The 21,880-nt window shown below is 45.0% G+C and overlaps 1 long non-coding RNA gene across 1 annotated transcript in view; it reads right to left on the bottom strand.

Moving 5' to 3' along the window:
- The window catches only part of LOC144680305 (uncharacterized), an 80,935-nt gene that overhangs the window by 7,742 nt on the left and 51,313 nt on the right, over positions 1 to 21,880 (bottom strand). Inside the window, exon 3 of the long non-coding RNA XR_013576531.1 lies at positions 9,760 to 9,876. This is a non-coding gene — a long non-coding RNA (uncharacterized LOC144680305). The remainder of the gene's footprint in view (positions 1 to 9,759; positions 9,877 to 21,880) is intronic.

Below are 21,880 nucleotides of genomic sequence, written 5' to 3'. Positions count from 1 at the left end.
GCTCCACGGGGGGCGGCCAGCCCTTAACACTTCACCACACTGATCCATTCACACACGGTACTCACCCTTGCTGAGTGCAGCAGGTCATTGAATCTTTTGCGGCACTGCACCCACGTGCGCCGCACAACATCGCGGCTGCTGACCTGCGCTGCCACCTCCTTCCAAGCTCTTTTTGTTAGGTGCGGTGGTCTCCCCCTTCCATCTCTGGGGATGAGGGTGTCCCTCCTGGCAGCCACCTCCTCCAGGAGGACCGCGAGGCACTCACCCAGGGGGCCAAGTACCCACCTGACCTGCCCTCCCGCCTGGCGCCTCTTTCCATTGCTGAGGCCATAACTTCACTCTGCAGACCGCTCAAGAAGCCTTCACAGAGGTGCCTGTGCCATTTTTAAACAGCCTGCCGGGTCGCCATTGAACCCGACGCCCGACTGGCCCTCGCCCCCACCCCTGCCTGGCCCTTCCCGACCAATGGGAAGCTGCGTTTCATGCTGGGTGGGTCTTAATTGGCCAGTCCCCAACATGAAATTGCGTTTGTGGGCCGATCACGGGCTCATGCCTGTTTCCTGGCTGGTCCCGGACCCGCTGATCACCCATGCCCGCCAAGGGTAAAAATCAGGCTCCAATTTCAGAATGTTTGTCCTATTAAATAATGAGTGTGATCAATATATTGAGCACAAATTTGACTTCATAACTTCACTTTGAAATAACCTATTAATAACATGACTTGCACACTTGGCTGGCGTCAACCATTCTTGTGAGGACATCAATGATGTTCACTCCTTTTTCTAATTTTCCACTTTCCCCTCTTCACATCCAACATCCTCTGTTTCATCTCTCCATAATAAGGTGAATACTTAATAAGATAATGGACATCTGCCAGAACTTTACTGACGCCCGGCACATCATCCATAAAGATGTATAAAAATTCTTTGCAGATTTCCCAACAGGCATTCAATAAAGTTGTCACACAAAAGGTAATTAGCAAGGTAAGGGCTCATGGAGTTGGGGGCAATATATTATCATGGAAAGAGGATTGGCTAACGGACAGGAAGTAAAGAGTGGACATACATGGAGCATTTTCAAGTTGACAGGCTGTGAATCGTGGAATGTTGTAAGGATTAGTGCTGGGGCCTCAGCTATTTATAATCTATATTAGCAATTTAGATGAAGAGGCAGAATAATGTATCTAAGTTTGATCATGGTACAAAGCTGGATGGAAATGTGAGGAGGACACAGGAAGGCTGCAAACAGACATAAACAGGTTAATTGATTGGGCAACATGGTGGCACATGGAGTATAATGTGGGCAATTGTGAAGTTCATAACTTTAGCCGTAGGAATAGAAAAGCAGAATAGCTTATAAAAGGTGTGAAACTTGTAATGTTGATGTTAAGAGACACTTGATGTGCTCACACAAAGAACTCAGAAAGTTAGCTTGCAGGTAGAGCAAGCAATTAGGAAGGCAAATGGCATGTTGGCTTTGGTTCCAAAGGGATTGCAGTACAGGAATAATGAAGTCTTGCTACAATTTACAGGCTTTAGTGAGACCACATCTGGAACAGTGTGTGCAGTTTTGGTTTCCATATTTAAAGAAGGGTATATTTGCAATGTAGGCGGTACAATAAATGTTCGCTAGATGACCCCCTGGGAAGATAGGATTGACTTATGATAAGAGGCTGAGTAAGTTGGGCCTATACTGTCTGGAATTTAGAAGAATGAGAGGTAACTTCATTGAAACATACAAGATTCTTAAGAAGTTTGGTAGGGTAGAGGCTGAGAAATTGTTTCCGCTGCTCGGAGAACCTTAAACGCAGAGGCAAAGTCTCAGGATAAGGGGGCAATCATTTAGGACTGAGATGAGGAGAAATTTCTTCACTCAAAGGATTGAGAATCTTTGGAATTTTCTATCCCAGAGAGTTATGGATGCTAGGATAGGCAGATTTTTGGTTTCTAAGGGATATAGGGAGTTAGTGGGGAAGTGGAGTTGAAGCCCAAGATCAGCCATGACCATATTAAATGGCAGAACAGGCTCGACGGACAACATGGCCTACTACTGCTCCTTTTTCTGTTCTTGTGTTCTCTCAGAAGCCTGCTGAAAATTTAAAATCAAAGATGACACACAATTGTTAGGGCCAGAAACCCTCTGCAAGCCTGCAGCCTTTTCACACTTGCACCTCATTCATTAGGCCAGTAGGAGAAAACGACATACTTCTGCCACCGGGAGTCTAGCTCCAAGCTATGCCAACTTTCAGACTCAGTGAGGGTGTAGTTCAAGATGGAGAAATGACGGCATGTTCTGTAAATGGTGGCAGGTATTCAAAACAGCTCCTAAGTGGCTGCCTGCCTCCATGGATTGGGTTGCCAATTGCTGTGGCAACCAATTCTCGGAATCTCGCTCGAAGACAGGACAGAGTCTGTGTGGCATCTCAATGCGCAACTATCTGAGTTCCCTCCATATCACCCCACTCATCACCTCCATGCCAAATTTAGCTCAACAAGTCTGATATTATTTGAACACAAAAGCCATGGAGTGGATTTTGAAAGCTCTGTGGAAAGTGCATCCATGAAGACTTCAGGGATGGAGCAAAGTAACTTCATTCCAATGGATAAAAAATCATGTGGAACAAGCTGACCTCTGTGCTCAAATTCCTGATATTTGCTCCTATCATGTGAAGTTCTGCACTGGGAGCACTAATTCTGCTCCTAATTGGCAAAACAGACGTATTTTTGTATAATTTCTCTGAAGCCGACTCTTCAAGAATCTGATCTGACCTTTGAACTATGATGGTAACATTCAGAATGAGCAAGTTTGGTTGAACTATGGTGAATGAGCATGGAGAAGTCCAGCATCAACTTGGCACAGGAGTTTATACACAGTTTGCACACAGCTGGAGTCTCTCCTTTCCAACTCCATCACCAGTGACTGGTAGCAGATATTGTAGCTTCCCTGGCAGCACTGGCAGCAGCCACTCAACATTAGAGAACTGCAGTGGAAGCTTATACTGAGGCCATGAAATCTCAGCTTACTACCAAGCAGGCATAGAGTGCAGCCACCGTAGCGTGGATACCGGAGCTCAAAGCGACATGTGGGGTGTGACAGCAGTTCAGCGATCTATCTTCCGACAGATTTCCCAGATTGCTAATGTGCTGCCCAGGGGGAGCAGCGATGGCTTTGTGGTGCAAGAATCTGCTATCACCAGCTGCTCCAACCACAACGCACCTCTCTTTTAAAAGGCACATGCTAGCTTTGAGTGGTGCGAGGAAGCTATAATTTTGGGCCCCTGATGACACGTGTAGCCATTGGACATCACAGTTAGGGCTGGCTGCATGTAGCTATCATTAACATGAGCAGGTAGCATGATGTTTGCATGCTGCCTTCATTTCAATCAAAGGGGTAGGTTACTCACGTAGGGTGATCACCGCACTCAGTTTGGTTGGGGGGGTGGGTGGTGCTATTCCATTTTGTTTTATATTCATAACTGGGTTCTTGATGGTGGAAGGAGTTGAACAATGCTGGCACCAAGGTTCAAACTAGTCAAGTTGAATGTGATAAAGCAAGCTCTGTTTTTCAGTTGTAAAGACTCTTTGCAATTGCATAGTGGCATTGTTGCTGGGCTAGTAATCCAAAGACCTGGTGATGACCATGAAACCATTGCCGATTGTTGCAAAAACCCATCTGGCTCACTCATGTCCTTTAGAGAAGGAAATCTGCCATCCTTACCTGGTCTGGCCTACATGTGACTCCAGACCCACAACAATGTGGTTGACTCTTAAATGCTCTCTGAACAAGGGCAATAGGGATAGGCAATAAATGCTGACTGAGCCAGTGAGGTCCACATCCCATGAATGAAAAAAAACGTTTTTACCAATCTCAAGCAAAAAAAATCTTACTTGAGCTCGAAATCAACAACTTAGGCAGGTCAAATGTAATATCTTATCCTCCATCCTAAATATCAAGATTTATGAAATGTAGAAATCTGCCTCTATTCACAGCAATGTAAAATGCTTTTAGCTAATAATTCAACAGCAACATAATTGCTTGCATCTATTGCAGCAAGCTCTACAACAAGAGGTGGGACGTCTGAATAATTGGTAGCAACAGCATGCAGAAATTAAACAGGTGCCAATGACACATGGATTTTTGTTTGTAACAGTGTTAGCCAGCTATTAAGAATGGACATTTTAAAAAACGTGTCTGTTGCTACCATTTGTTGAGTGAACTGTGCAGTAATTTGGATATTGATTTTTTTCAAAGTTCTGCACATTAGCAGCCTTCCATTCATTCATAATGTGGACATTTTTAATCAATTTGTAGTATTAGATAATGATACAGCTGTAACTCACCTCTCTCACCTCTGATTTAGAAGCTTGTAGATTTAAGGCCCACTCCACAGAGTTGAGTACAAAATTGAGGCCAACACTCCAGTGTACTACTGTTGAGTTGCCACATTGTCAGAGGAGTATTTTTCAGATAGACAGGATCCCATGGTACTAGTCAAAGAAGAGTACGTGAATTCTCCCTGCCTTACTAATATTTATCCCTCAACCAGAATCACTAAAAAAGATGATCTGGTCTTTATCACATTGCTGTATATGGGAGTTTGCTGTGAACAAATTGGGTACCTTGTTTCCCACATTACAACAGTGACAACACTTCAAAAGTGTTTCATTGGCTGTAAAATGATTTGGGACTTCTTGAGAACATGAAAGTTGCTATATAACTGCAAGCTTTTCTTTCACCAATCTCAATCAGTGAATTGACAAACTTTTTTGGCTTGCACAACAGTTTACATTTAAATGACACGCCAGCGTAAATGTTATGAACTTGAACTTTGCTGCAGAATCTCATCCACTAGATATACATTCTGTCCAATTTGAACAGACAGAAAATCCTACCAGGCCTGATGGACAAAACTCTGCTTTAGAAGTTCATTCCATTTATGGTGCAATTGTATATGAAAGTTAAGTTCCCTTTTGTGACTCCAAATTATGCAGATGAAATTGCTCTGTATTATTTGTATACAAAAGTCTGTCAGAGTGAAATCCCTCTGTTTAAACAGCCATTGATCCATTTAAATGAATAACCAGAACACATGTATTCCTTATAAATATGACACAGTACAGTTTCATTCTCTGTGACATTCCAACAACATTATGGAATAACAGGCATAGACATTTAATACACTTACCTGAAATTGCTTGATCTATTATTTCAGCTTCACCTTAACAGGTTAGCACCTTCACTCAGATGGCGGTGCAAGGAGTTTCTAACATGCCAAACAATTGCTCACTGTTCTCCAATGAAATAATTTTGTGGTTTAAGTCTTAAGCGGAGGGATTGAGTTTTGTTCAGGTTTGGTGCAGTAAATTTGCAGTTGTTGTTAGGTGTGTATTTTAGAAATGGACAGCAGCAGAGCATTCATAGCTCATTCTTAAAAATATCAAATCAAGGTGAGAAGGTGGGGTCTACCAGTGAGATTCTTTGTTTTACATCCCACCAGAGCCTTGCCTCGTACCCCTGCCAGAAGGGCTTGAGGTTGGGAGAGGTGAACAAAGGTGTTGTTGGGTGACGTTGTGGGGGACAGAAAGTGTCGGGGGGGTGAGATTGGAAGGGGAGGAACAAAGGTGTCGGGGGGGAAGGTTGGGACGGGCTGAGAGTGTATAGGGAGGAGGGGGTAATGGGAGTGAAGATGTCAGCTGGGGAGGTAGGTGTAAGGGGGGGTGTAAGGTGTAAGGGAAGCAGCTCAGAGAGGGGAGGGAATCCAGGGTAGGAAGGAATGCGGAGAAGGGAGGTAGTCCAGGCGGAGGAATGAGTGCGGAGAGGGGGAGGAGTAAGGCTGGAGGAAGAAGTAAGGCTGGAGGAAAGAGAAGGGAGGGGGCAAGGACTAAGGGTGGTGGAAGAAGTAAGGGTGTCTGAAGGAGTCAGGAAGGGGAACGGACTAAGCAAGGGGTGGAGCCTGGGGATGGGGAAGCGGGGAGGACTAAGGCACTAAGGGGGCAGATTCCGGGGTAGGTGGGGGAAGGGGGGTGGCAAGGGGGTTCCAAGGGCGGAAGGAGCCTGGGGGGGTGGGGTGGGGGGGATGTCGAGGTGAATGTACAAGGGAGGGGGGCTCTGATGAGTCCTTTACTGCCTCCTGGGGAGTGAACTGAGGGTGCGCGTGGTGAGGGAATGGTGAGAACAACCGAGGGCAGAGTGAGACGGTAGGGTGGGAGGGTGAGGGTGCAATGGTAGCGGTAGAAGGGACGGTGAGGATGGTTGGTGGGGACTCGGAGGCAGACACTGGCTCTGGGGGTGAGAAGGAGGAGGTCGGGGAGGTTAATGTAGATGGGGATGGGATTTTCGGGAAAGAAGGGAATGTGAACGTTCACCTGGACAACTCCGAAGGAAAAGGGTTGGGACTAGTAGGTCATGGAGGGGAGGTGGAAGGTGATGCCAGGAGGGGTCAACAGTGACGCGGGGAAGGAAACGGGTGACTGGGGGAGGGGAAAGAACGGGAGAGGGAATGAAAAATTCAATTACTAACGTGCTATCTAAATCAAAAGTAAAACAACAGTCGTGGTGGGTGAGGTCAGGTGCTGCATGGGAGTGTGGTCAGTGGGTGGGCGGAGATGCAGGTCAGCTCAGATGGACAACTGAAAGCGAACCCCAGCAGGCAGCATTGAAAATGCTCAGGACAGTGAGGTGAGTGTGATACAGAAGGATCTGTGTGTGTGGGTGAGAGCTTGCACAAGGCTCTGAAAGGCCCTGCCACACACAAACTTCTCCCTTCAGAATCACTCATTGGCCAGCTGCTCCCCCTGTGGGATGAGGTTGAGGCACTCACAGGCAAAAGGGACTTGGAGTGAGGGGACAGCCTCTGAGGTTACTGATTGGATGACCCAGGGATGTCCAGCTGCCACTCCTCCTCCCTTTAGGTTCCCAGCGGCCCCGGCTTGACCCCTGGAGGGGAAGGAGCACCTGGAGGGATGTCAAGGTGCCCCATTTCTCTCTCGCGTTGCCATTGCAGGAACTCACCCATGGCCACCGCGATGGAGTACAGGCCTGCTCATATCTCTGCGTTCTGCTGGACCAGGGTCTCCATGGTGTCCGCTATCCTCACCATGGAGATCTCTTTACATGTACATGTGGGCACCGCTTCATCAGAGAACAGACAGGCGTACTCCTCCGAGTCGTGAGCCACTCTACTGAGAGCTTCCAGCAGCTCTGCATGATGCTGCCCAGCCTTCTGCTGACTCTCCAGGATGAGTTGGAAGGCCTAATCCAGAGGTTCATCATCTGACTCGGACCTCACAGATGCATCTTCCCCAGCAGTCCTCTGAGTGCCGGGGAGCTGGGCTGAACCTGCCTCCTCCTGCTGATGACATGTGTCCGTGCAGTGACCACCAGATTGTGAACCTCAGTCTGCTCTAGATCTAGGTGCCACAGAGGTGTGTGTCTCCGCACTGGTGGAGGGTGTAGGTAAGCACTGTGATGGGTCTTCCAGGCTGTTTATTTCCATCTCTTCAATGGAGGAGGTGTCCTCTTGGTTGGAGGTGAGGACCTGGATGGAGCTGAGGGACTGGCTGGCTGAGCGTGTCAGTCACTTGTCAGAGCTCCCTGTGAACCAAAGTAGAAATAATTAGTGTATGGCAGCAGAGTCAAAAGCAGCAGAGAGAGCACTCACATTTGCGTTGAGAGAGAGGTGCTGTGGTGCAGGATCCTCACAAGGGTGTTTGCCCGTTGCTCACAGTCACCGCAGGCACAGCCCATGGCCTCACCAGTCAGCGCGATGGCTCCTCAAAGTGAGTGAGGGGCTAATGTGGGCCACTCCACCCCCCGTCTGGGACCTCTCCCTGCTGATGTGAGCAGGCTTCTCCTGCATGAGAACAGATGGAGAGAGTGTGAGCTGAACACATGGCACAGCGTGGAATGTTTGTGTGGTGACCGGAGCCATGGACAGGATGAGCACATGAGCTCCAGAGGATATGAGCCTGATGGAGATGTGAGGGTGTGTGTGAGAGTTAGTGGTGTTGTCCCTTGAGGTGTGAGATCCCTATGGATGTGTGATGGGTTTGTGAGTGTGAGTTGAGAGTGATGAGAAGAGTGACTTACCCTGGCAGAACAGGTAAGACTATTCATCCTGTAGCGGCACTGAGTGGCTGTCCTCTTTTGCAGGGTGTTGGCGCTGACACCGCTGCCACTGCCTCCCATGCTGGATTGGTGATGCCTCTGCCCAACCTGTAGCCAGAGTAATGATAGAGGGCATCACAATGGGCTTTCACAGCATCCCAAAGGGGCTTGAGGAACGCATCACTAAACCCGGGGGCTGCAGTCTTTTTGACTTTCGAGTACCATCCTGTCTTCCATGCAGCATTCCTGGGCTGGAAGCACTGAGAGGTGTGCACACAGCTGCACTTTAAATATGACGCCCAATGTGATGAAGCGGCGAGGTGATGGTGCGGCGGGCGAATGAGTACTTGCCCGCCATTGAAACGGTGTGTTCCCAGGAATGCATAACCAATGCAGTGGGTTTGGGACGATACGGCATGAGAAGCTGCCATTGCCACCAATGAGTAAATGCCCTTTTCCCCACCCACTAACGCACTTAGTGCAAATCTCCGACAATTCCACCCAGTATAGTTTCATTCTCTGTGACATTCCAACAACATTGTGGAATAACAAGCATAAATATTTAATACACGTTCTTGAAATTGCTTGATGCATTATTTCAGCTTTACCTTAACAGGTTAGCACCTTCACTCAGATGGCGGTGTGAGGAGTTTCTAACATGCCAAACAATTGCTCACTGTTTTCCAATGAAATAATTTTGTGGTCTAAGTTTTAAGCGGAGGGATTGAGTCTTGTACAGGTTTGGTGCAGTAAATTTGCAGTTGTTGTCAGGTGTGTATTTTAGAAATGTACAGCAGCAGAGCATTCATAGCTCATTCTTAAAAATATCAAACCAAGGTGAGAAGATGGGGTCCACCAATGAGATTCTTTATTTCACATCCCACCAGAGACTCACCTTGAGCCCCTAGCAGAAGGTCAACATAAATAAAAGATTCCAGAAGATGAGGGGGATGTGGTACTGGACCTCCTCTTTTGTGGAATGTGCAAAGATTGGCTCCAACAATCCCCTTTATGAAGAGACCATATTTATACACGTTATCTTTTTGGAAGGGTTTAAGCTACAGTCCTGCCCTAGATTTCCACGTGGGGTCCAATTCTGCCCTTTTTACTCACAGACATACCACCACCAGTGAAACATTGGTTCCTTCTGATGCCAGACATACAGGAACTCCTGCCGTAGGGAGTCGCCACCCCTAGCCTTGACCCCTCTTCTCTCTGTGGCCTTGTTCAGGGCAGACAGGGACTCCACTCCTACCAGATCATCCAGGAAACTCTCGTGTTATGTCCAGACCTGATAAGCAGGTTCCAACCTGAATTTTGGTCCTTGCTGAACTTATTGTAGCAATGAGCCAGAAAGGCTGTGGATTTCTAACCCCATAGAGAGTTTAGAGAGAGATGATTGCAAACATCTGGCACAGCATTGTGCATGTTAAGGAATCTCTGTTGTCATGGCTGCTTCCCTAACTGTGAGATTTTGCCTATGCAGAGGGACAAAGGTACATTTCCTTTATGAAATACGTATCACATTTCACATTGATTTTTTAGGTTGGAGTCATCTCCGAGTAAGAGCAGAGAGAAAAAATATGATGTGAAGTAGAATTTTAGTTGTTTTGCTTTCTGTGACACACAGTTTATAGGAAGGTGGCTACTCACCAAAAGAGGAGAATTTGAACTATGTGGCCGACCAACTTCAACTTCTGCAAGTTGACAGACGAGCAACAGCAAAAGGCAGCGTAATATAATCTTATGTTGAGCCATCATTTCAAATGTCTAAAATCAGAGAAAAATTGATAAAACTGGAAAAAAATATATAAATATGTGATTAGAAAACAGCAATATATAATCATAAAAGCAAAATACTGTGGATGCTGGAAATCTGAAGCAAAAATAGAATATGCTGAAAATACTCAGCAAGTCTGGCAGCATCTGCAGAGTGAGAAATAGAGTTAATATTTCAGGTCAAAGATATTTCATCAGAACATATTCCCCAGTTCTGAAGAAACGTACTAACCTGAAATGTTATCATGAAAACCAACCCTTTGATGTGGTCAAGCGAAGAGAGGGCAAAGAGGGGAGCCATTCACCCTACCTCACCTGGTCGTAACAACATTTTGATACAGAAAAGCATAACATAGACATAATAAAAGAAAGCCTGCCAATTAAGACAGTAAGGCGATTGGTTGTTCTGTTTTCTCAGCTCGCGCATCATTATCATTCCACATCATCTGGCATTAGTCTCATGACACGTACAGTCACTTGACAATTTTGGCATGAACAGAAAGTAGTTTAACAATATCAGAGACCCTCAAAAACTTATTTTAAATGTTAATTCATTTAAAAAAGAAAACAAGGAACTTTGAACAACAAGAGAACCTGAATGACTTCTAAATGGGCAACCGTGGGTGAAATGTCACGGTAAATGTACATGGTACTTTTCAGTGAAAGCATTGACTTCATATGAAAGTTTTCCTCATAAAACATTCCTGTTAAGATACTTTATTTTATAGTATTTCTTTTTTAAATTCAGAAACTGCTAATCTGATGTGTAATATACCTTTAAGAAGAATGTTATAATGGAAGATCACATGATCTTAGTATCCAATAGCAGAGTAGTGTGGGCTACCTCTGTAGTTGGTAGTCTGTAGTCAGTTAGAGTACTAAAGAGATAGAGTTTTAAGTGCTAGCACATGTTCAGTTGCCGATGAGTACCTTTGTAAATAAACACAGAGTTTCTAGCTATGAAGTCTCGGCTACTCAACTCTATCATTAGTACCAAATCAGCCACCCCTTACAACAAGCGATAAAAACAAAAAGCTACTGCGGATGCTGGAAATCCAAAACAAAAACAGAATTACCTGGAAAAACTCAGCAGGTCTGTTGAAGGGTCATGTTGGACTCGAAACGTCAACTCTTTTCTTCTCCACCGATGCTGCCAGACCTGCTGAGTTTTTCCAGGTAATTCTGTTTTTGTTTTACAAGTGTGTGAACAGGATGCAACAAACTGGTGACTAGGATCCAACAGAAACAAAACATTGCACTTTCACAAGTTTCCTCAGCTGAGCACACTTACTGGTGCTATCATATTATAGATTAATCAAAACCAGTTCTTGCTGAATTTGATGCAGAACTGAAAGACTGTGGTCTTTGTCTGGCAAACCACCTTTATACTTACACATTGTAGCTTTGCTCGCTGGTGATAATATCAGTTATATTTTAGCTGCACAGTGGGGGGAGGTAAAAGAGGGGAAGAGCAATAGTGGTAGGAGACTCGACAGTAAGGGGAACAGACAGGCGTTTCTGCGGCCGTAGATGTGACTCCAGGATGGTGTGTTGCCTCCCTGGTGCCAGGGTCAAGGACGTCACTGAACGGCTGCAGAGCTTTCTAAAGGGGGAGGGCAAACAGGCAGAGATCGTGGTACATATTAGGACCAACGACATAGGTAGAAAGAGGGATGAGGTCCTGCAAGCAGAGTTTAGGGAGCTAGGGAGCAGGTTAAAAAACAGGGCCTCAAAGGTAGTAATCTCTGGATTACTTCCGGTGCCACGTACTAGTGAGTATAGGAATAGGAGGTTAGTCCAGATGAATGCGTGGCTGGAGAGATGGTGCAGGAGGGAGGTCTTTAGGTTTCTGGGGCATTGGGAGCATTTCTGGGGGCAGTGGGACCTGTACAAGGCGGACGGGTTGCACCTGAACCGGAATGGGACCAACATTCTTGCTGGGAGGTTTGCTAGTGCTGTTGGAGAGGGATTAAACTAACTTGGCAGGGGGATGGGATCCTGAGAGGAGGTTCAGCAGGGGGAAATGCACAGCCAAAATTAGAAGAGAGAGCAAGTGAGTCTGGAAGGCATAGAAATTATAGGCCAGTTAAGGCACAAGGGAGTTTGGCAAGGTTGATTTGTATTTATTTTAATGCAAGGAGTCTGACAAATAAGGCAGATGAGCTGAGGGCACAAATTAACACATGGAAGTATGATGCCATTGCTGTCACAGGGACATGGTTGAGAGAGGAGCAGGATTGGCAGCTCAATATTCCAGGATATAGGGTCTTCAGGCGAGACAGGGAAGGAGGTAAAAGAGGAGGGGGTATCGCAATATAGATCAAGGAATCAATTACAGCAGTAAGGAGGGATGACATCTTAGAAGGCTCCTCAAATTAAGCCATATAGGTAGAACTTAAAAACAAGAAAGGCGCAATCACATTGCTGGGAGTGTACTATAGGCTCCCAAACAGTCAGAGAGAAATAGAAGAACAGATATGTAAGCAAATTTCAGAGAAGTGTAAAAATAATAGGGTAGTAATAGTGGGAGATTTTTACTTCCCCAACATTAACTGGGTTAGTCATAGTGTGATAGGTTTAGAGGGAGCGGAATTCTTAAAATGCATCCAGGAGAGCTTTTTAAACCAGTACATAGAAGGTCCTACATGAGGGGGGGTGGTCCTGGACTTAACTTTGGGAATTAAGCCGGGCAAGTGGTAGAGGTATCAGTGGGGGAGCATTTTGCAGATAGTGATCATAATTACATTAGATTCAAGGTTGTCATGGAAAAGGACAAGGATGGGCCAGAAATCAGAGTTCTAAATTGGGGGAAGGCCGATTTTTATAAGAACAGATATGATTTGGCCAGAGTTGACTGAGAGCAGCTACTTTTAGATAAATCTGCATCAGAGAAGGAAATAGGGAGAGTACAGGGCCAACATATTCCAGCAAAGATAAAGGGTGGGACCAACAAATCCAGGGAATCCTGGATGTCGAGGGATATACAGGATTGGATAAAGAGAAAAAGGGAGGCTTATGGCAGATACCCAGGGCTCAAAACAGCGGAAGCCCTGGAGGAATATTGAATGTGTAGGGGGAAACTAAAAAATGAAATTAGGAGAGTAAAAAGGGGGCATGAAAAAATATTGGCAGGTAAAATAAAGGAAAATCCAAAGTTATTTTACAAGTACATTAAGAGTAAGAGGGTAAATAGGGAAAGAGTAGGGCCCATTAAGGGCCATAGTGGTAATTTGTGTGTGGAGCCGAAAGATGTAGGTAGGGTTCTAAATGAATACTTTGTGTTCACAAGGGAGAGGGATGACGTGGATATGGAAATCAGGCAGAAGGACTGTGATATAATTCAAGAAATTAGTATAGGAGTGGAAGAGGTTCTAAGTGGCCTGGCAGGCTTAGAAGTACATAAATCTCCAGGCCCTGATTAAATGTATCTCAGGCTGATGAGTGAGGCAAGGAAGCAGATAGCAGGGGTGCTGGCAATAATTTTCAATACCTCTCTGGCCACAGGAGAGGTGCCAGAGGACAGGGGGACAGCCAATGTGGTACCGTTATTCAAAAAGGGAGGAAGGGATAAACCAGGGAACTACAGGCCAGTCAGTCTAACCTCAGTGGTGGGGAAACTATTGGAAGCAATTCTGAGGGACAGAATTAATCCACACTTGGAGAGACAGGGATTAATCAAGAACAGTCAGCATGGTTTTGTTAAAGGGAGGTCATGTATGATCAATTTCATTGAATTTTTCGAAGAAGTGACCAGGTGTGTAAATGAGGGCAATGCATTTGACGTAGTCTACTTGGACGTCAGCAAGGCTTTTGATAAGGTTCCACATGGGAGACTGATAACGAAGGTAAGAGCCCATGGGATCCAAGGCAATCTGGCAAATTGGATCCAGAATTGGCTGAGTGGCAGGAAGCAGAGGGTGATGGTCGAGGGGTGTTTTTGTGACTGGATGCCTGTGCCTAGTCGGGTTCCACAAGGATCAGTCCCTTGCTGTTTATGGTATATATAAACGATTTAAACTTGAATGTAGGAGGGTTGATCAATAAGTTCACGGATGACACGAGAATTGGTGGGGTGGTAAATAGTAAAGAGGGTAGCCTTAGGTTACAGGAGGACATAGACGGGCTGGTCAGATGGGCTGATCAGTGGCAAATGGACTTTAATCCAGATAAATGTGAGATGACGCACTTGGGCAGGACAAACAAGGCACGGGAATACACGATGAATGGTAGGACCCTGGGAAGTACTGAGGATCAGAGGGACCTTGGTATGCATGTCCACCGGTCCCTTAAGATAACGGGACAGGTAGAATAGATGGCTATGAGGGGCATAGATAGGGTAGACAGGAAGGAACTTTTCCCCTTGTTGGAGGGATCAATAACCAGGCGGCATAGATTTAAGGTAAGGGGCAGGAGGTTTAGAGAGGACGTGAGGAGGAATTTTTTCACCCCGAGGATGGTGGAAATCTGGAACTCACTGTCTGAAAGGGTGGTAGAGGCAGAAACCTTCATAATGTTTAAGAAGTATTTAGATGTGCACTTGCGATGCCATGGCATACAAAGCTATGGGCCTAGTGCTGGAAAATGGGATACTTACCTTTATTAGCCGAGGCATAGAATGTAAGAGCAGGGAGGTTATGCTGGAATGGTATAAAACGCTGGTTAGGCCACTGCTAGAGTATTGTGTGCAGCTCTGGAATCCGCATTATAGGAAGGATGTGATTGCACTAGAGAGAGTGCAGAGGAGATTTACCAGGATGTTTCCTGGGCTGGAGAGTTTTAGTTATGAGGAGAGATTGGATAGAATGGGGTTATTTTCCCTGAAGCAGAGGAGATTGAAGGGGGACATGATTGAAGTGTATAAAATTATGAGGGGCATAGATAGGGTAGACATGAAGGAACTTTTCCCCTTGTTGGAGGGATCAATAACCAGGGGGCATAGATTTAAGGTAAGGGGCAGGAGGTTTAGAGAGGATGTGAGGAAGAAATCTTTTACTCCGAGGATGGTGGGAATCTGGAACTCACTGCCTGAAATGGTGGTAGAGGCATAATATTTAAGAAGTATTTAGATGTGCACTTGCGATGCCATGGCATACAAAGCTATGGGCCTAGTGCTGGAAAATGGGATTAGAATAATTAGGTATTTGTTTGACCGGCGCAGTCTTGATGGGCCAAAGGGCTTTTTTCTGTGCTGTAAACCACTATGATTCTGTGACTCTATCACTAAAATTAGCAAAAGCAAAAAGCCAATGCTAAAGTTTTTGCTAACATTAAAATTTCTAAGGATTCAAATCTTTTGCCTAAGACTTTAAAAATTCGCTTTGGTTCAGTTGTAGTTCTACTACAGCCAGTGGAAAATTGAACAGTGCCCCTTGCCAAGCTGTTCCAGTACAGCCACAACAATATCTAAATGACAATATGAAAAATTGTCAAGGTATGTCATGTCCATATGAAGCAGGACAAATGCAAACTGGCTAATTACACCCTCCACCCATCAGTCTACTCCCAGTCATTGAAACATACAAAATAGGAGCAGAAAAGTAGGCCATTCGGCCCCTCGAGCCTGCTCTGCCATTCAATAAGATCATGGCTGATCTGTTTGTGTTTCGAATTCCGAATTCCCAATTACCCTCGATAGCCTTTGATTTCCTTGCCTAACAAGAATCTATCTACCTCTGCCTTAAAAATATTCAGTGACCTTGCTTTCACTGGTTTCTGAGGCAGGGTTTCGAAGCTGCACAACTGTTTGAGAGAAAATATTTGTCCTCTGTCCTATAAGAGTGACCCCTAATTTTAAAACGGTGCCCCTTAGTGCTGAACTCACGCACAAGAGGAAACATCAACCCATGTGCACCTTGTCAAGACCATTCAGGATCTTATATACTTTAATCAAGTTACCCTTCACTCGTCTAGACTCCAGTGGAAACAAGCCCAATCTACCTAACCTTTCCTCATAAGACAACCTGCTCATTCCAGGTATCAATCTAGTAAACCTCCTCTGAACCACCTCCAACAAAGCAGCAAAGTGATGGAAGGTGTCATCAACAATGTTACCAAGTGACACTAACTTATGTGGCGAATATTTAGTTTATGGTTCATTTTGACCTTTTAGAGGTAATGCTTAGTTCTGGGAATATTAGAGTTTAGCTGTGGAAAATAGGATAAATGCAACTACAGCGGCATGGAGTCTGTGACACTTAAAAGGTTGGAGCTCGATTGATTTTTTAAAATTCATTTTTGGGATGTGGGCATCACTGGTTAGGCTACATTTATTGCCCATTCCTAATTGGTGAGCCACACTGAGCTGCTCCAGTTCATAGACCAGATTTTCATTCCCGGATCGGGAGATTTCCCGGCTCAACGAACCCACCCACAGGTTGGATTTTCAGTCGGGGGGATTGATGGTGGGCTGAAAAGGAGTCAGGATAGGTGACCCTGGAATGAATCTGCAGACTACTGGGTACAGAGGCGGGCTGGGTGCAAGGCTTGCCGCCATGTCTTGGCAATGTGTTTACATAAATGGAAAATAATAATAAACAAAGAAGATCCCTCCTGCCCTTGCCCCTCGCACCCTCAGCTCCCACATACTCTCTATGCCAACCCATGTCCCCTATGCCAACTTAGTTACCCTCTACTCGCCCCCATGGCCCCTCACACATCTATGCCAACATAATGCCCCTCTACATACCTCCATTGCCCCATTCCCTTATGTCAACTTAGTGCCAACTCATGCCTCCACAACAATTTTTCCTTAACCCCTCCAAGCAAACTAATATAGTACCCTTGGACAGTTCCTTGACAGCTTTGATACTTCCTGGGTAACTTTTACAGGTTTGACATTTCCTGGATAGCTTTGACAGACTTAACAGATGGACAGCTCCAACATTTCCTTGACAGCTAGACAGTTCTTGGGCAGCTGGACATCTTTTTTTACAGCTTGACAGTTCTAATGAATTTATGTGTAAAAAGTGCATAATCATGTTCACTTTTAATTATCCCAAAGGGTGTCTTAACTTTCCCAAAGGTTGACTTACTTCTTCCAAAGGTGTCCTGAAACCCAACCAAACGGGTACCTATAAGAATCCATAAATTCAGACCTCCTCATATCCATTCTAATCTGCACACTCCGGATTCCATGCTCCAGTTCTTCCAAAATCCCACTTCAGTGGAGACAACTGCCCCCGCGAATCATGCATGTGCAAACCCCAGCCCGACTCCAGTCCCACGCTTGCTAAAATGGGAAATGCCGGGTTCAGTGACTGGGCTTAGGATTTTCGGCCATTTACAGGATTTTCAAAATGACGGAAAGGCTCTCCGTCAGGGTGAAATCCGGGCCTATGTGTTGCAGGAACATCCACAATGCTGTTGAATAGGGAGTTCCAGGGCTTTGACACAGCAATGGTGAAGGAATGACAATATAGTTCCAAGTCAGGATATTGAGTGACTGGATGTGAACTTGCAGGTGGTGGTGTTCCCAGAGCATTAGCTTGGGCCTCTGGATTACTCGTCCATTACCACTATGCCACCACCTCCCTCACTCCACTGCTTCCCCTGGGGATTAACAACCACAAAGGTAAGATACTAAAACAACAGGTGGGCTTGCTTGGCTGAAGACGTGATGCCTACGCTGCTTGCAAAGAAGTGTAATCCAGAGAGATGTTTAGTTTTTGGAGTTAAGAGTTAAATTAGTTTAAAACATTCAGTGAACCCTGAAAGGCTACATCATCATAGAGATGGGTGGTGCTTAAGAAGGTTCTCTGGTTTCAATATATCTGTGTGTTTACTAAGAGTGGGAGTGGGAGTTGGTTGCAGTTTGGGCCTCATCTGGTTTGCAGGGAATCCGTTAGGAGACTCCAGCAAGTTTGGGCTCAGAGGAATCCTGGGGAACTCAGAAGGTGCCGGAAGGTCACTGGTTCTGTGCCAGGCAACTAGGGCTCAGAGAGGCCTGGGGATCTACTTACATCTAGGTGTAACCAGGAGACTGAAATTTGGAAAAACCTAGGTGCAGTGCCAGATTAGTGAAGCTAGCGGTTTGTGAAAGACATGGAATTTTGCCAGTAATTAGAGGCGGGAGTAAAACTTGATGAATCCTGCGGAACACAGTCTCAGAAGAGATTGAACCATTGGGGTGTGAGCTGTCATTGAGGCAATCCATGGCAGAATGGTTTTGGAGGGAATTCAGAGGCTAGATCTTCAAAAGTGAAGACTTCAAATCCCTCATGAAGGGAACATTTTTAAGGAGACTTTAAGGAGATAGTGGTTACTGCCATCTGGGTGGGTTGCTGAGAAATTTGCAGGATCTGTCTTGATCGCATCTACCATTTAAGGTGCAGTGTGATGTGTTCGGCCACAGTTTGCCTGTTATTTCATATTTATCTTATGTTAATTATGAGTGTTAGAGCATAATATAGCTATTGTAAATTGTTTCACTTTTCCGAATTTGCATAGTAAAGTTTATTTTTGCTTGTTTAAAACTGTGGAATTTGACGGCTTTATTCTCCTATTTGATAACTTGGATTTTAAACTGTGTCTACTTTAAACAAAAGGTTACTGATCCTTAACCAGATTATAACACTCAGCAATTATCTGCTCAATGTGGATTCTGCCACGACTACTTGACTCTAGACCTCACTACAGTCTTAGTGCAAACATGGACATTAGAGCAGAGTTTTAGTCATGCGTTGTGTATAACTGACATTGACATCTAGGTAGCATTCAACCAAATGTGACACCAAGAATTCTAGTAAAACTGAAGTCAATGAGGAGGAAAGAGAACAACAGCACAGCACTGAGAAAGAGGCCCCATCACTTGATCTGATGTTTGTAGCCATTAGTTCAGACACTAGCACTGTAGATACTTGAAGTTAAGTATAAACGTTTGGAACTTTTTCTATCCGAATGTCTTAAAGTGCTTTTGAAAGTGCTTTTAGAGGTGCATTGGTGAGTTTGCTGCGTTTGCCAGATGGTGTTGCCACATTCTTTCAGGGATATCAGAAGGATAGGTGAACTGTTCGAACAAAGACTGCAGGAGTTTTGAAAGCAGCGCCTCAGTACATGTTGAGTGTTATAAGGTTGATTTTCCAGGCTACCATGCTACCTGTTGGAAACATTGAACTTTATTTACTAGACAGCAGCAGCAGCTACATGTGTACCTCAAGCTCTATAACACAAGAACTCCTTCCAAGAGTTTCCCCGCAGTACAAACTGATTGGTTTAGACAGATCATGTGATCTTAAAACACAGAATTATTCTTAAAGCTACAGTTCTATGTTTATTAAAACTATAATTAGTACAGTGAATCGCTCAGCATGAGTAAGTTGTAACCAGGCCCAGGGTAAAAGAATGGTTCCTTTGCCAGCTCAATAGATGAAGACAATGATTGCTACAGAGGATTCAGATGGGGCCCCCTATGTGGCTCCGTACAGGAGAAGGCTGATGAGGGTTCACAATGAGATACTGGGTGCATTCACTGTCCTGCTAGACAGCCTCCTGTCACTCACAAGGAACATGGAAGAGTCCAGCTCCAATTTGACAGAGGATACAACACAGAGCTTGCCCTTTCCACTGCTGCTCCCATACCTCCTGCAGCCTTTGCTTGAGCTCACCAACACACCTCCAAAAGTACTTTCAAAAGTATCAAAACTTTAATTTACCTGTAATCAGGGTGCCTGGCCTTTTAAATAATGCTACATCTAGCTGTTTAATGCTTTTTTTTGGATTGGACAACACAGACACTGCCAGGATTTACAATGTCCAGATTTGGAATCCTGCTATTGCATCTGCAAGTTGGGTTGTGTGATCTTAGGATAACAGCAATTCAATGTGTTCAGCTGCATGCAGGGGATACAGCTGTGTGTGCCCATGTTTCTGGAGAACACCATGTACGTAGCATGACCACAGAGCTCAAGAATACCAGACATTCTCCAGCCAATCCCCACGCACAAGTGAAAAATGAACATGTTAAGGCCAGGCCTGTGGACGCTCGCCCAGAGGAAGCAGGATCCTGCTTTAAATATACAGGTTGAGTCCTCACTGCCATTTTAAGCCAGCCCTACATGAGGAAGCTGACCTGCCACTTGTACTAAGCCAACCTGGAGTCAAACAGATCTAGGACCAGAAAGATAGGTTTTATTAGGCTTCCTTGTGGTTACGAGAGCTCCTCCATCCTCACCACTTCTCCCAAAATTCTGCTCTCGACCACTGGCCTGGTACTGCTTCCTGCTGGGATCAGGTGTTTCAAAATTAAACTATTAAAGCATCCAGTACCAGACAGGATACAGACCAGCTGAAAACCCGACTGCCCAATATAAAAGCAGGTGGCAGCCAGGGACGTTACCTTCCCCCAGGAAATGTAGGTAAGCCATTTGAGAATCACTAGAAGTGGTGTTACACAACTTAATTTCAAACTGTGCCCAGGAATGGCTAAACATCAAAATCATAGTATCATTACATCAGACAACCTATGATGAAACATATGTGGTTATTGTGATGATTCTCATGGCAATCATATGGCAAGGCAACAATAAAACATTGAAAGGAATCCAAGGTCGTTCCAATGGTACCAGAACTATAATAAATATCTGTAAGTGGTATAACAGGAATGTGATGTCTGACAGCTATTAGCAAATATAGATAATTGAAGATTATTATCCAATTTGCCAAAGCTGGCTGCTTTACTTCATTAGGTGATACAGAATAAGGCTGTTCCAGACCCACAAGTCTGAACAGCTGGGAAGAAATATCTATTTGGGTGTGATCGTGCAGGCTAAAGAAAGAACAAACATTCTGGATATCCCAGATGCCTGAAACAGGCTACAGATGCCAATATCCCAAACAATAATATAATGAAGAGGTATCAAAGGTATTCTCTGCTGCCTTCAGATTTAGCTTCAGGCACTGGCTGGCTGTTCCTATTGATTAAGAGTTTCGGTCAACACTTTGCAGCTTCTAACAATGCTGACATACTTAACAAATAGATCACCATGTGAAGTCAAATGTACAGCTTGATACACAGCACTTCCTTGAGGCCACTGTTGAATAAATGTTTTACCTATTAAACAGATTTGTACAACTAGAGAAAGTAATATGTTTGATAATTCACTTCACTTTGACAAAACATTCATCTTAAACATCCTAAACAGCAGACAACATAGTGCACATTTGTCCTGCGTCTGAAACTTACTGCGTGTGGCTTTAATGGAGTCCTGTGAAGGTGACTTCTCCAAGTCTACTCATGCCCCTGGGTCACAAACGTAACAAGGGTCTTTCTTTCTATCTCTCTAAGTAAAAAATGGCATCTTTCCAATAACATTTTCTTTTATAGTTCTCTTCCTGTTGAATACAACCCAACTGATGCTTTACTACATTCCCTACATTACAATAGTGACTACATGTCAAAAATAATTAATTAGCTGCAAAGCACTTCGGGAGATTCTGAGGTTGTGAAACACGCTACAGAAATGCAAGTCTTTCTTTATCCATGTCTACCCAATGCTCGAACTGATTGACAAACAAAGGTGAGAGGCTCCATGCCTTTTCACACCATACTGTTACCTCCTTTCTTTGCTTCTCCCAAGCCACAGCTTAGTTGTAAATCGACTGTTAATATGTGCACTCATAGCAGCATATTGCCTATTATATTGAAGCAATCGCCTGGTTCCATCACCCGCTCCCCCCCACCCCAACTGTGAGAAAAGCCATGACCTCAACGGTTCTTTCCCCTGGGCGCCATATTTAAACCGCACCCACACACAGCCTTCTTGATGTCTCCAGGCTAGGATAGCCCCAGGGAAGACATGGCACCGAAATGCAAGAAGAGTGCTGCTCCCAAATTTAATGACGCTTCGCTGGGCTACCTGTTGGATATTGTTGAGGCCCACCAGGATGTCCTGTACCCCAGTAATGGCCAGGGGAGATCAACCAATGCCACCACTCCGGCTTGGGAGGCGGTGTCTTCAGTGGTCAGCGCAAACACAGCACAGAAAAGGGCAGCAATTCA

This window comes from Cetorhinus maximus, chromosome 5 (assembly GCF_964194155.1).
Source record: "Cetorhinus maximus chromosome 5, sCetMax3.hap1.1, whole genome shotgun sequence".
Lineage (NCBI taxonomy): Eukaryota > Metazoa > Chordata > Chondrichthyes > Lamniformes > Cetorhinidae > Cetorhinus > Cetorhinus maximus.
The sequence above is the reverse complement of the archived record's forward strand: the minus strand, read 5'-3'. Positions and strand labels throughout refer to the sequence as shown.